Source organism: Lipotes vexillifer, unplaced genomic scaffold, assembly GCF_000442215.2.
Source record: "Lipotes vexillifer unplaced genomic scaffold, Lipotes_vexillifer_v1.1 scaffold1771, whole genome shotgun sequence".
Classification (NCBI taxonomy): domain Eukaryota; kingdom Metazoa; phylum Chordata; class Mammalia; order Artiodactyla; family Lipotidae; genus Lipotes; species Lipotes vexillifer.
Window position 1 is genome coordinate 954,584 of NW_006770128.1, and position 17,234 is coordinate 971,817.

A 17,234-nucleotide genomic window follows, 5' to 3' on the forward strand; every position below is an offset into this window, starting at 1 on the left:
TATTGGACCCGAGGTCAGTGTATGAAATCAATTGTATTTTTATACACCAGCAACAAAGAAGTTGCAAATGAAATTAAACTAAAAGAGATAAAATTTATATTAGCATAAAACACTTCCAATCTAGGAATGTATTTGATGATAAATGATCAAGACTTCTACACTGAAAACTGTAAAACTTTGCCAAAAGAAATTTCAAAAGCCTTAATAAATGGAGAAGTTGTTTTTGCCCATCTTCATGGATTGGAAGAATTAAAACGGTTAGGATGTAAATTTTTCCCAAATTAATCTTCAGCTTAAACACCACTCTAATTAATGGTGTTTTCAGTAGGCTTGTGTAGAAATTGACAAGCTGATTTTAAAATTCATATAAGAATGCAAGAGGTCAAAAACAGTCAAGGAGATCATTAATAAAAAGAAAGAAGCTGGAGGACTTATATGATCAGGTGTCAGGACAATTATAAAGACTGAAGTTTGCATAAGAATAGATAAAAAACTTAATAGAATAGAAAAGAGCCCGACATCCGCAGAACTACCTCATGCTCGGCAGGGGTGACAGTGTGGTAGAGTGTAGAAATAATGCTCTTTTTAATAAATGGTGCTATTTGGTTATTTGGATATCCAAGTGGGAATAATTAATCTTTATTGTCACCTTACACAAATAAATTCCAGGTGGATTGTAGACTTATATATGCAAAAGTTAAACAAAGGCTTTTAGAAAAAAGTCAGAAGATATCTTTATTAACTCAGGTAGACTAAGTTTTCTTAGAGTATAGAATATGCTAATCATAAGACAATAATTCAGACTACATTAAAATTAGGAAATTCCTATTCCTCAAAATACACCATGAAGAGAATGAAAACCCAAGCCGCACAACATTGAATATGTTGGTGATTCATATAAAAAGACTCATATCCAGAATACATAAAGAACCAAAAATCATTAAGAAACAGTTAACTCAATATAGAAACAGGCAAATCACTTAGTCACTTAATCAAAGAGGATAGCCAAATGGCCAATAAACATATGAAACATATTTAGCCTCATCAATCATCAAGAAATGCAAATTAAAATGACAATATAACACCACTACACTTTCACTGGAATAACCAAAGCAAAGACAGATGTGACCAAGTCTTAGCAAGGGAGTAGAGCAACTGAACTCTCATTCACTGCTGGCAAATTAAGTATAAATTTGTACAATCACTTTGGAAAAATGTTTGACAGTCTCCACTAAAGCTAAATGCGTGTATATCTTATAAGCCAGTACTTCCACTCCTAGGTATTCACTCAGTAGAAATACAAACACAGGGCACCCCAAAATGTACAAGAATGTTTACTGTACTATTTGAAATAGCTCTGAACTGGTTAATCAACGGTTAATGAATGACCGTTCATCAATGGTTGAATGTATAAATAACTTTTTGTATATTTATACAATAAATACTATAGAGCAATGATAATAATGACCCACTGCTACATGCAACAAAGAGTGAATCTCTAGTAATGACATCAGCATCACTCCTAGAGGCATAAGTTACCCCTCTTTTCTCCTTTTTAAAGGAGACTAATTAGACATCCGTGACTGAACAAAGGTGCCTGTGCAGATTACACCAAGGCACTCAGCAGGTTTCTAGCCCACCTGTGCATCTGGAAAAAAAAAAAAAGAGCAAAACCTTAGAAAGGGCTGAGGATGCAAGCTAGTCAGCAAGGCTGCCCCACCCCACTTGCCATGACTGGGAAAAAGGAAAGCTGAAGAATGTGTAACTAGGTAGATACCCATGGATGAGAGAGAACTTGTGGAAGTCCAGCCTGCCTAAGGGGTAGAGTCCATCATGCCACTGGAGAGGGACAGAGACGAGTTTGAATGCAGAGGAGAGGAAGGAACTTGGCAAGGTGGCCCCCCTCATCAAGGTGACACTGCAAAGGGCTAGGCTTTTGATGGCAGCAGCGGAGACTTCTCCAGCAGAGGAAGAGGAAAGAAGTGACCATTCCTATGGAGGAGGTGGAGAACAAAAGTGGTGAGTGACTGCCCAGCTATCCCCGTTAATGAACAGAAGGAGTTCTTTACCAAAGAGACTGAAATTAAAACAAAATAATCAAACAGAAATTCTGGACCTGAAGAATTATGAATGAGATGAGGAATGCAATAGAGGGTGTCAGCAACAGGGCAGACCAGATGGAAGAAAGGATAAATGACTTGTAGGATAGAAATATAGAAGTAATTCAATTAGAAGAGGAAAGAGTTTTTTAAAGTGAAGAAACCCTACGAGATCTATTGCATTTAATCAGAAAGGCAAATATAAGGATAATCGGCATCCAGAAGAAGAGAGGGAAGAGGGGGGCAGAGAGTATATTTAAAGAAATAATAGTGAGAATTTCCCAAACCTGTGGAAAGACTTGGACATAAAGTTCCATGAAGCTAATAGAACACCTGATTATTTCAATGCAAAAAGATCTCCAAGACACATTATAGTGAAACTGTTAAAGTCGATACTAAGTAAAGAATCTTAAACGTAGCCAGAGAAAAAAAGAAAGTAACGTACAAAGGAACCTCTGTTTGGCTACCAGTAGATCTCTCAGCTAAAACTCTACAGGACGGCAGAGAGTAGAATGATATATTCAAAGTGTTGAAAGATAAAATTTGTCAGCCAAGAATAATTTCAGCAAAGTTATCCTTCAGTTATGAAGGAGATATAAATGCTTTCCCCTCTCAAAAAACAAACTAACAAAAAACAAACACCCCCCCAAAACTGAGGAAGTTCACCACCACTAGACCTGCCTCACAAGAAATATTGAAAGAAGTTCTTTAAGCTGAAGTGAAAAGAGACTAACTGGCAACATGAGAATATGTGAAGGTACACAACACTGGTGTAGGTGAAAATAGATAGTCAGAATTAGAAAACCGTAACTCTATATTAGAATGGTGTGTTAACCACTTAACTATAGTATAAAGATTAAAGAAAAGAGTATTAAAAATAACTATGGGTACTATAATTTGTTAATGACTACACAACATAAAAAGAGGTAAATTGTGATCTCAAAGGTATGAAAGGGAATGAGTAAAAGAGTGGAGCTTTTACAGGTGAATGAAGATAAGTTGCTATCTTTATAAAATAGACTGTTTTATCTACAAGATGTTTTATGTAAGCCTCAGAGTACCAACAAAGCAAAACTCTAGAATATATTTATGAAACATAAAATAAGGGGAGACAGAGCTTACCAGAGGGAAAAAGAAACAATGGAGATACAGAACAAACAGAAGGCAAACAATAAGATGGCAGTAGTAAGTCCTATGTATCAATAATCACCCTAAATGTAAATGGATTGAATTTACCAATCAAAAGGCACAGAAAGGATGCATATATAAAAACAAGACTCAACTATATGCTGCTTACAGGAGACTCATTTCAGCTCTAAGGACACACACAGAAACAAAGTGAATGGGATGAAAGAAGATACTCTACGCAAGAGGAAACCAAACAAAAGCAGGTATAGCCATACTTATATGACACAGAATAGACCTTAGGCCAAAAATGGTAACAAGATGCAAAGAAGGTCATTATATAATGATAAAGAAATTAATACATTAATAAGATATAACAATCATAAATATACATGCACCCAAGATTGGAGCACCTAAATATATTAAGCAAATACTAACAGATCTGAAGGGAGAAATACAACAACACAATAATAGTAGGGGACTTCAATACCCCACTGTCAGCAATGGATAGATCATTTAGACAGAACAGCAACAAGGAAATGTTGGAATTGAACCTACTTTAAACCAAATGGACTTAACAGATTATATACATATATATATATATATATATATATATATATATATATATATATATATATAACATTTCATCCAACAGCAGCAGAATACCCATTCTTCTCAAGTGCACACAAAACATTCTCCAGGATAGAGAATGTTAGGCCACAAAAACAAGTCTCAATAAATTTAAGAAGACTAAAATCAAGCATTTTTTCCCTACCACAATGGCATGAAACTAGAAATCAATAACAAAAGGAACCCTGGAAAATCTACTCATATATGGGGGAAAAAAACCCCACTTCTGAACAACCAATAGGTCAAAGAAGAAATCAAAGGGAAATAAAAAATTATCTTGAAACACAACATATGAACAACAAATGAAAATGGAAACACAACATATCAAATTCTATGGGATGCAGCAAAAGTAGTTCTGAGAGGAAAGTTTATAGTGATAACTGCGTATTAAGAAATTAGAAAAATCTCAAATAAGAAACCTAACTTTATACCTCAAGGAACTTGAAAAAGGGAAACAAATTAAGCCCAAAATTTGCAGAAGGAAGAAAATAATAAAGAGAAGAAGAGAAATAAATGAAATAGAGACCAGAAAAACAAAAGAAAGGATCAACAAAACTTAGACTGGTTTTTTGAAATGATAAACAAAATTGACAAACCTTTAGCTAGACTGAGAAAAAAAGGCAAGAAGATTCAAATGAATAAAATTAGAAATGAAAGAAGAGACATTACAACGTATACTACAAAAATGCATAGGCTCATAAGAGACTGCTATGGACAATTATATATCAACACATTAGATAACCTAGATGAAATGGCATTTTCCTAGAAACACACAACTTACCAAGATTGAATCACAAAGAAATAGAAAATCTGAACAGACCAGTAACAAGTAAAGAGATTAAATCAGTAATCAAGAACCTCCCAGCACAGAAGACCCCAGGATGAGATGGCTTCACTGACAAATTCCACGAAGCATTGAAAAATGAATTAATGCCAGTTCTTCTCAAACTCTTCCAAAAAATTGAAGTGTAGGGGAATGTTTCCAAATTCACTCCACCAGGCCAGCATTACCCTGATACCAAAACCAGATAAAGACACTACAATAAAAGAAAACTATGGACCGATATCCCTGATGAATATAGATCTGAAAATTCTCAAAACAATTCTAGCAAACCAAATTCAGCAACACATTAAAAGGATTGTACACCATTACCAAGTGGGATTTATTCCCAGGAAGCAAAGATGTTTCAACATATGCAAATCAATAAATGTAATATATCACACTGGCAGAATGAAAGATAAAAAAACACATGACCATCCCAATAGATGCAGAAAAAGCATTTGACAAAATACAACATCATTTCATGATAAAAAAAAAACCCTCAACAGATTGGGTATAGTAGGAACATACCTCAACATAATAGAGGCCATGTGTAACCAACTCACAGCTAACATACTCAATGGTAAAAAAATTGAAAGCTTTCCCTCTAAGATCAGGAACAAGACAAGGATGCCCATTCTCACCACTCTTATTCAATACAGTACTGGAAGTCCTAGCTAGAGAAATAGGTCAAGACAAAGAAGTAAAAGGCATCTAAACTGGAAAGAAAGAAGTACCATTTTTGTTATTTGTAGATGATATGATTTTGTATACAGAAAATTCCAAAGACTCAACCCAAAATGTTGGAACTAATCAACTAATTCAGAAAAGTTGTAGGATACAAAATTAATGTACAGAAATCAGTTGTATTTCTATACACTAATAGTGAAGCATCTGAATAAGAAATAAAGTGAACTATACTACTCACCATAAAATCAAAAAGAATGGAATACCTAGGAACAAATTTAACCAAGGAAGTGAAAGATATGTATGAAGAAAACTATAAAACATTGTTGAAACAAATAGAAGAATACACATACAAATGAAAGTACATCCCACATTCACAGATTGGAAGAATTAATATTGTTAAAATGTCTGTACTACTCAAAGCCATCTATAAAGTCAATACAATCAAAATCAAAATTCCAAAGGCATTCTTCACAGAAATAGAAAAAACAATCCTAAAATTTGTATAAAACCACAAAAGATTCAGAGTAGTCCAAACAGTCCTGAGAAAGAAGAACAAAGCTAGAGTATTACACTTCCTGATTTCAAACTATATCACAAAGCTATAGTAATCAGAACAGTACAATACTGGTGTAAAAATAGACACATAGACTAATGAGACAGAAAAGAGGGAGAGGGCCCATAATTAAACCCTTGTATATGTGGTAAATTAATATTTGCCAAGAATACCCAATAGGGAAAGGATAATCTCTTCAATAAATGGTGTTGGGATACAAGGATATATTGTACAACACAGAAAATATAGACAATGTTTTATAATAACTACAAAAGGAATATAACTTTAAAAATTGTGAATCACTATACTGTACATGTAACTTATATAATATTGTACAGCAATACTTCGATAAAAATAAAAATAATAAAATAATCATATTTTAAAAGAGAAAAATAAGTAACTAAATGGTGTTGGGAAAACTGGAGAAACACATGCAGGAAAATGAAATTGGACCCCTTTCTTACACCACTCCACAAAAGTTAACTCAAAATTGATCAAAGACTTAAATGTAAGACCTGATAACATAAAATTCCTAGAAGAAAACACAGATAAGAAGCTCCCTAACATTGGTCTTGACAATGATTTTTTGGCTATGACACTAAAATCATAAGCTCCAAAAGCAAGAATCAATAAATGGGACTGCATCAAACTTAAAAGCTTCAAAACAGCAAGAGAAACAATTTAAAAAAACAAAAACAAAAAACAGAAGCTTACAGAATGGAGAAAAATTTTTACTAACCATATATTGGATAAGGAGTTAATATTCAAAATATACAAAAACTCATGCAACTCAATTAAAAAATCTGATTAAAAAATGGGCAGCGGAATTAAATAGCCATTTTTACAAAGAAGAAATCCAAAGGGGCAACAGGTACGTAAAAAGATGCTGAACATTAATATTCCTCAGAAATATGCAAATCAAAACCATGAAATAGCACCTGAAAATTTTTAGAATGGCTATCATAAAGGAAACCAGAGATAACAAGTGTTGGTGAGGATGTAGAGAAATTGCAACCCTTGAACATTGTTGGTAGGAATGTAAATTGGTTCGGCCATTATGGAAAATGATAAGAAGCTTACTCAAAAACTTAAAAGTATGGAAACACAAAAGATCACAAATAGCTAAGGCAATCTTGAGAAAGAAAAACAGAGCTGGAGGAATCAGGCTCCCTGACTTCAGACTATACTACAAAGCTACAATAATCAAAACAGTATGGTACTGGCACAAAAACAGACACTTAGATCAATGGAATAGGATAGAAAGCCCAGAAATAAACCCATGCACCTATGGTCAATTAATCTATGACAGTGGAGGCAAGAATATACAATGGAGAAAAGAGAGTCCCTTCAATAAGTGGTGCTGGAAAAACTGGACAGCTACATGTAAAAGAATGAAATTAGAACATTCTTTAACACCATACACAAAAATAAACTCAAAATGGATTAAAGACCTAAATATAAGACTGGATACTATAAAACTCTTAGAGGAAAACATAGGCAGAACACTGTGACAAAAATCATAGCAAGATCCTTTTTGATCCACCTCCTAGAGTAATGGAAATGAAAACAAAAATAAGCAAATGGGACCTAATGAAACTTAAAAGCTTTTGCACAGCCAAGGAAACTGTAAACAAGATGAAAAGACAACCCTCAGAATGGGAGAAAATATTTGCAAATGAATCAACAGACAAAGGATTAATCTCCAAAATACATAAACAGCTCATTCAGCTCAATATAAAAAAATGAACAACCCAATCAAAAAATGGGCAGAAGACCTAAATAGACATTTCTCCAAAGAAGATATACAGATGGCCAAGAGGCACGTGAAAAGCTGCTCACTAATTATTTAAATGCATTTCACTAATTACTAGGGAAATGCAAATCAAAACTACAATGAGGTATCACCTCAAACTGGTTAGAAGGGGCATCATCAGAAAATCTAAAAACAACAAATGCTGGAGAAGGTGTGGAGAAAAGGGAATCCTCTTGCACTGTTGGTGGGAATGTAAATTGATACAGCCACTAAGGAGAACAGTATGGAGGTTCCTTAAAAAAACTAAAAATAGAATTACCATATGACCCAGAAATCTCACTACTGGGCATATACCCAGAGAAAACCATAATTCGAGGGCTTCCCTGGTGGCGCAGTGGTTGACAGTCCGCCTGCCGATGCAGGGGACACGGGTTCGTGCCCCGGTCTGGGAAGATCCCACATGCCGCGGAGCGGCTAGGCCTGTGAGCCATGGCTGCTGAGCCTACGCATCCAGAGCCTATGCTCCGCAATGGGAGAGGCCACAACAGTGAGAGGCCCACGTAACACAAAAAAAAAAAAAAAAAAAAAAAAAGACACATGCACGCCAGTGCTCATTACAGCACTATTTACAATAGCCAGGTCATGGAAGCAACCTAAATGCCTGCCAACAGACAAATGGATAAAGAAGATGTGGTACATATATACAATGGAATATTGCTCAGCCATAAAAAGGAATGAAATTGGGTCATTTGTAGAGATGTGGATGGACCTAGAGACTGCCATACAGAGTGAAGTAAGTCAGAAAGGGAAAAATGAATATCGTATATTAACGCATATATGTGGAATCTAGAAAAATGGTTCAGATGAACCGGTTTGCAAGGCAGAAATAGAGACACTGATGTAGAGAACAAACGTATGGACACCAAGGGGGGAAAGTAAGGGGGCGGTGGTGGGAATAATTGGGAGATTGAGATTGACATATATACACTAATATATATAAAATAGATAACTAAAAAAAAAAGGATATTTCCCCAAAGAAGACATACAGATGGCCAAAAGGCACATAAAAAGATGCTCAACATTACAAATTATTAGAGAAAGGCAAATCAAAACTACAATGAGGTATCACCTCACACCAGTCAGAATGGCCATCATCAAAAAGTCTACAAATATCAAATGCTGGAGAACATGTGGAGAAAAAAGAACCCTCCTACACTGTTGGTGGGAATGTAAATTGGTACAGCCACTATGGGGAACAGTATGGAGGTTCCTTAAAAATCTAAAACTAGATTTACCACATGACCCTGCAATTCCACTTCTGGGCATATATCTGGAGAAAAATGTAATTTGAAAAGATACATGAATCTCCAATATTCACTGCAGCACTGTTTACAATAGCCAAGACATGGAAACAACCTCAATGTCCATTGACAGATGAATGGATAAAGATGTGGTATATATATACAGTGGAATATTAATCAGCCATAAAAAAGAATGAAATCATTTGCAGCAATATGGATGGACCTAGAGATTATCATACTAAATGAAGTAAGCCAGAGAGAGAAAGACAAATATCATATGATATCGCTTATATGTAGAACCTAAAAAAAAGATACAGGTGAGCTTATTTACAAAACAGAAGTAGACTCACAGACATAGAAAACAGACTTACGGTTATCAAAGGGGAAAGGGGAGGGAAGGGGTAAATTAGCAGGCTGGGATTAACATACACATACTACTATGCGTAGAATAGATAGCAACAAGGACCTGCTGCATAGCATGGGGAACTATACTCAATATCTTGTAATAGCCTATAAGGGAAAAGAATGTGAAAAAGAATATGTATGTATATATAACTGAATCACTTAATTGTACACCTGAAAGTAACATGACATTGTAAATCAACTATACTTCAGTAAAAAAACCCAAAAAACAAAAAACAGAGAAAGCTACCATATGATCCAGCAATTACAATTCTGGGCATATACCCAAAGGAAATGACAAGAGGATATCGAAGAGATATCTGCACTCCCATGTTCATTGCAGCATTATTCACAATAGCCAAGATATGGAAACAACCTAAGTGCCATCAATGGATGAATGGATAAAAAGGTGTGGTGTGTGTATACGTATGTATGTATGTATGTGTGTGTGTATATATATATATACACACACACACACATACATACATACATATATATTTAAAATATGATTCAGGCATAAGAAGGAAGGACATCCTGCTATTTGTTACAACATGGATAGACATGAGGATATTATGCTACGTGAGGTAAGTCAGAGAAAGACAAATATGTATGACATCACTCATATGTTGAATCTGAAAAAGTCAGACTCATAAAACAAAGAGTAAAATGGTGGTTTCTAGGGGAAGGGGGTAGAGGGATAGGACAGAGGTTGTTTAAGGGTATAAACTTGCAGAGTAGTAAATAAGTCCTAGAGCTCTAATGCACAGTATAGTGGATATAGAAAACAATATCATATTATAATCATCAAAGTTGCAAAGAGAATAGAACTTACTTATTCCAACTACTACAAAGAAATGATAAATATGTGCTGTGACAGAGGTGCTAATTATCACTATAATGGCAACTATATTACAATATATAAATGTACCAAATTAACATGTTTTACACCTTAAATTTACATGTTATATGTCAAATATATTTCAATAATAAAGGAGTGAATCTCCATACTTAACGTTGAGATAAATAAGCCGGACACATAAGAGTTCATATTGTATGACTCCATTGGTTATGGAAATCAGAAGGGTGGCTAGCTTTGTGGTGGGGTGGAGTACTGTGGAAGAGGCTTCTGGGTTTCTGGTAATGTTTCGTGAGTTGAGCTGGGTGATTGCTTATGAACTTTATAAAAATTTATCAAGTGATGTTAAGATTTGCACACTTTTTGTGTGTATATTTTATAAAAAGCTTTAAAACAGAACATGAACAGGTGTGTGTGTATGCGCATGTGTCTGTGTGCCCACTTAACAGGATTGCTGACTGTCTCTGTGCACTGTAGGAAAAGGACAGGTCCAAGAGAGAAATAGGAGATAGGTTCACAGACCCAATTGGGTTGATAACCTAGTTACGGTTAGGAAACCTACATAATAGTCATCAGGACGGAGTCTGCCATGTGTTCTGTGCTTTCTAGCTCATAAATTTCTGTTCTATACATTAACTTCATTCCTTTGCATAACAACCTTTTGAAGTAAAAATTATTATCCCTAGTTTGCTTCTCAGGAAACAGACTCACAGATATTGGGTGATATTTCCAAGGGATCAGAGCCAAGGAGTGTTAGAAGAATTGATGTTCTAGCTCCAAGTCCTATTCTCTTATCTGTACATCACAGGTCAAGAAACGGATGATTGCATAAAAACAGGTCATGTGGAATCAATTATTTCTCTATGAAATTGGCATTATCCTCGATTTATGGATGTGGTCAGAACTATTAAATAACCTATGACTAAATGATCTTGTAAGCCACTAAGGTGGGATCTGAACATGGATCTATCCCACTCTAAAGCTCACTTCTTTCATCAAATGTAGCCAATAGCTGTCCATTGTACAAGCAATCCAGTTACAAGAACTCAGACAGCAGAAAGAGCACTTCAGGCTGGGTTGATTTTGGAGCCTTGTGGTGGTAGGGGTACCCTTTGAGACTGGATTTAAACAGGGGACCATGGAGAGGAGAAAATTCTGGGTTGGGGGGTAGAAAAGTGCTGGAAGTTTCAGTGGTCAGTGAGCAGACTTGTTTGGGTGAAGAAGAGGGTTTTTAAGTTCCTTGAAGCCAGGGACTGTGTCTGTTTTGAGAACCGAGTTATCCCCAGAGCTTGACACTTTATTTTATTTAATTAATTAATTAATTAATTTATTTATTTATTTTTTCAGAGCTTGACACATTTTAAATGCTTGATTAATACCTGTTGAATGGGGAAGGGTAAATGAAGAAACTGAAGGTTTCACATCAAAAGTGGGTTGAAGGTAACTCTTTATGGATGGCAAATTTCATTCACTCCACTGATAGCACAATTTGACACACCAGTTAAAACCTGAGAAGTACCCAGAAAATAAGATGGTATCAGCCAAGTCTGTTGAGAAAACGTTCAGAGAAATCAGAGCTTTTCAAGCATGACTTTGCATCTGAGTACTGAGAATATCTTAGAGCACAGGGTGGACACAGCTTAGATTAGTACCTATCCTGTGGCCAGCACCTGGACATCCTACCCAAGGCTCCTGTCCCAACCTCTTCCGTCTAGGGCATTTAGAGCTTTTGTCCTTCCTGTCAGAACTGCATTTCTTGGAAATTTCTCTCTGAGTTCTCTTTTCACTAGAAAAACGATTTGTTGAGATAATGATGTGTACAACGCTACAAAGTATTTCAGGCACCACCTCTTCTTTGAGGGGGAAAATTGGCATTTTAGGTCACTGTTTAAGAATTTCTCTTTTTTGGTGTTGCAGGAACACTGCTCCTCAAGTAGTTTTCTCCTGTGAGATGAAGAGATGATGAGTTTTCTAACCTCAACGTCTCTAACATTTACATCTGTGGGCTTCTGGAAAGACTCATTTCTAAGACATCATTGTTGGTTGAATGATGGTATACAAAAGGCATTGATTAATGGACCCATGTCAACCTTGAAAGAAGTTTCTAATGGACTGCAGCAAGTTTCTGTCTGTAACTCTGTCCATTTTATTATCTTGCAAAGATATGAAATCAGACAATTACAATACATTAGTAAGGTACATTGGATAAAAATTTCTAATACAAAATTTCAATAGGCTGCAAAGGTGTGCTGAAATTCAGTCAGTACAAATGATGTCATAGGTTCAGAAAGCCAATATCACAAGTACAGAATGGGACATGTGAAACTTTACATCAGGTTAAATACAAATGGAAAAGGTGATTTAATTGCTAGTCAGAAAATGAAACCTAAAACAATGTATTCTCTAGTAAACACTTGCAGGACTGTCTGTACAGCATATCTTTTCTACAAATTGCCCCTCCACTGAATCCAAATGGTTGCAATGAAAGTACTTAAATCACAACATGACATGGTTCCCTGCCCATCGTTAAAGGTTCCAGGAATGGACATGTGACTCAAGAGCAAGAATACATCTCTAAGTTCTGAGTTAATAATTATAAGTTCATGTTCATTTAAAAATATGATTATTTTGAAATTAGAGAACGGTGAGCCAGTCTCTCTTTGAAACCCCTGGGTTCTAAGAGGTAAAGGTCTGGATTTGTAGGCAGCCATGTCTCCACCACTGGGACAGCAGAGGAATCTGGTCCATGGAGAGAACATCACATGAGAGATGGCAAAAGAAACTTCTGTCTAAATTTGGGCTCCTTGCCTATGGCTCAGCTCCATTCATCCTCTCTCAGTGTTATTCTATTGTAATAACCTAACAGAACCTGATAAATTATTTTTTAAACTCAAGCTAATTAAGTTTCTGTCATCTGCAATACAAAATGTCCCAAGTAATAATACACAAACATAAGCTCCAACTCTAGTGCCTGGAGTAAGGGTGCGATAATCATAATATACTAAATCTCTAGGTAGCCCTAATCTAAGCTCTGCCTTGGCCATACCACAGTATAGACTGTTGTGGTCATTTCTAGGTTTAACTTTCTAAAGATGACTGTCAAGAGGGAGGAGTCTTGCAGGAGGAGGATGCAACTATGTAGAAAAGTTTAAAGGGCTGCCATGTGGAAGGCACAGTAGATGTTCTACTTGCTTCAATGGACAAAACTGGTACCAAGAGTAGAAAGTTGAAATGAAGATTTTGAATCATTCTAAAGATGGTCTTTCTAAGCTTTGGAGTTATCCAACAATGGAATGAATGACCTAATGAAGGATCAAGGTCTCCATCAATGGGAAGGTTGGATCAGAACTTGGATATTCACTTATTTGGTAATTTGACAAATAGGTAGCAACGAATAGCTATAATTTGTTGAAGGCTTTTATGTGTGAAGAGCAGTGATTAACATATACTTTATATAAATTTGCTGATTTAAACTTTGTAACGATCATACAAAATAGGTATTCCATATCCATTTTAAAAAACTTACCAAATATTGTGCATAGGGCAATATTTTGATAATTTTTAAATGCAAAAGATAATGTGTAGAATTACACTATAGTGTCAATCTTTGTCATAAATATTTGTAAGTTTATCATTTCATGGATACTTTAAGTTAATAAATAGTTCTTGATTTTGACTCACTTCTACAGCAAATGGTGACCTATCAGATTTTTAAATATGGACAAGATATAGCACTTTCATTTCGATTATGATTAATTCAGTATGTTTACCCAATAACCTCCCTGTAGTGTCTTCAGGACATAGTGGATAATGGCCTTTCACTTATTCTACTGTAGGAAAACGGACATTTGTTGTTCTAATGTTCCCTAGTTGTGAGGCTCAAATGCTTTGTCTTTCATAGGTGGGTAAGATAAAGAGTTACAACTTCTACTTTACTATTGCTTGTCATCCCTGAATCTTTAATATTATCTGCTCCATGAAAATTCCAAAAACCACCACTGCTTAACATCAGACTGGAAATGGATCATTTCCTTTGGAAGATAACCTAAATTTGATAACTAACCCAACCTACCATACTCTTTAGACAATAAGGAAAATTTATCTATCACACTAAATTCTAAAATATATTTTTGAGTTTTAAAATACTTTCTATGTGGTAATCTTATTTTTGATAAAGGAGGCAAGAATATACAATGGGGAAAAGACAGCCTCTTCAATAAGTGGTGCTGGGAAAACTGGACAGCTACATGTAAAAGAATGAAGTTAGAACACTCCCTTACACCATACACAAAAATAAACTCAAAGTGGATTAAAGACCTAAATGTAAGGCCAGACACTATAAAACTCTCAGAGGAAAAAATAGGCAGAACACTCTATGACATAAATCATAGCAAGATCCTTTTTGACCCACCTCCTAGAGAAATGGAAATAAAAACAAAAATAAACAAATGGGACCTAATGAAACTTCAAAGCTTTTGCACAGCAAAGGAAACCACAAACAAGACCAAAAGACAACCCTCAGAATGGGAGAAAATATTTGCAAATGAAGCAACTGACAAAGGATTAACCTCCAAAATTTACAAGCAGCTCATGCAGCTCAATATCAAAAAAACAAACAACCCAATCCAAAAATGGGCAGAAGACCTAAATAAACATTTCTCCAAAGAAGATATACAGATTGTCAACAAACACATGAAAGGATGTGAAACATCACTAATCATTAGAGAAATTCAAATCAAAACTACAATGAGGTATCATCTCACACCAGTCAGAATGGCCATCGTCAAAAAATCTACAAACAATAAATGCTGGAGAGGGTGTGGAGAAAAGGGAACCCTCTTGCACTGTTGGTGGGAATGTAAATTGATACAGTCACTATGGAGAACAGTATGGAGGTTCCTTAAAAAAACTAAAAATAGTTTTCACTTTTTTATGGATACCATTAACCACAGTGATTCTCAAGATTTGTTGCCTCTCTCACCAGAAAGCCAATTTAAATTTATATACATGCCATATAGCATCTACAAGGTAATAATTACCTGGAGAAATTCATATGTCTTTATAACTCATGTGTGTCATAAACATAATGGTCACCTGATAAATATTGGAATGAAATAATAATAAATGCTTATTTGCCAAACAGATTTGATCCTCAGGGTCTCCTAACCTATAATTCTAGAAACAGTCACTGTCAGGTCTAAGGCTCAGATTAAGCCCCTGCTACAATGTGATGGTAATTCTATAGCAGGATTCTGTGCACTGTGAGTCGGCAGTCTGCTCATACAGTGTTCCCAACGCTCTTTCATAAGCACATTTAAGATAAGAGGCCATGGCCATCTGTGTGCATTATCAGCACTTGGTAGATCTTGGCAAAGAATCTAGACTTCAGGTAATTTTTCTTGTTAACACTTTTGGTATTTGGGGGCTGGAAGGCATCAGTGTTAGCAATAATGTCCTGCAGTTTCCTATACTCAGACAGCAATACTCAGAAATATACCCTGAGAAAACCATAATTCAAAAAGAGTCATGTACCACAATGTTCACTGCAGCTTTATTTACAATAGCCAGGACATGGAAGCAACATAAGTATCATCGACAGATGAATGGATAAAGAAGATGTGGCACATATATACAATGGAATATTACTCAGCCATAAAAAGATATGAAATTGGGTTATTTGTAGTGAGGTGGATGGACCTAGAGTCTGTCATACAGAGTGAAGTAAGTCAGAAAGAGAAAAATAAATACCATATGCTAACATATATATATGGAATTAAAAACAAAAAACAAAACAGGTTCTGAAGATCCTAGGGGCAGGACAGGAATAAAGACACAGACATAGAGAATGGACTTGAGGACATGGGGAGGGGGAAGGGTAAGCTGGGACGAAGTGAGAGAGTGGCATGGACATATATACACTACCAAATGTAAAATAGATAGCTAGTGGGAAGCAGCCGCATAGCACAGGGAGACCAGCTAGAGGGGTGGGATAGGAACAGTGGGAGGGAGACACAAGAGGGAGGAGATATGGGTATATATGTATGTGTATAGTTGATTCACTTTGTTATAAAGCAGAAACTAACATGCCACTGTAAAGCAATTATACTCCAATAAAGATGTTTAAAAAAAGCCACTTTCTATAACCATCTATTCAATTTTGCATTTATTTTTTACCAGGTACCATAAAAATTCTGCTATGACACATCAGTGTTGCTTTCATTTTACTCTTTCTCTTTTCCTAGTTTGTCCCACATTCTTTTCTTTATAAAATGTCAGTGAAAAGACTAATCATAAATATACAAAAATTCTAGCTAAGCCAGATGCAGAGAGACTGACAGTTAATGCCAGATGCTGGGGATTCTCTTCAAATTAAATATTCAGCACCAGGTGTTTGAGTTGGCCTAACAAAGGAACATGTGCTTATGAGGGCTACAAAGATGGAATTAAAGAGACCAGTTCTCATTTGGATAAATTATTTAATCAAAGTATGTAAGAAGGGTTTGAAATCAGAGTAGAAATGAGATTAAGTTAAATCATTCATTCGCAGCTATACAAAAGGGAAATCTTGCAATTAAAATTTCTTTTCAAAACATACTTAGGACAAATGTTGGTATTTATAATATTGGCTAAAGGAAAAAACCCTTTAATTTGCTTAGTGACAGCATAATATTAAGTCTGTTTCCAGCTCCCCACAGACTAGTAATAATTAAAATAATCATCTTTCTTTCATCTGGGTTAAAGTACATAGAAATAGAATTTCTTGTAAAAATATATCATATTTCTTTACTGAAAGATCTCATAGCTGAAATTCAGGTTGGTACCTTTACAACTGGCTGCAGTAAGTGAACTGACCACGTAGTATGACTTCACACAGAAACTAGTGACCTCAGGAGCATTTTAAGATGTTTCCTTAACACAAGTGAAGCAAGTCATCACAAATACACTGTGACATGTGTTCAAGATAGATGTCCATGCAAGTGTGGATGATACGTGTTTGTGGGCAGG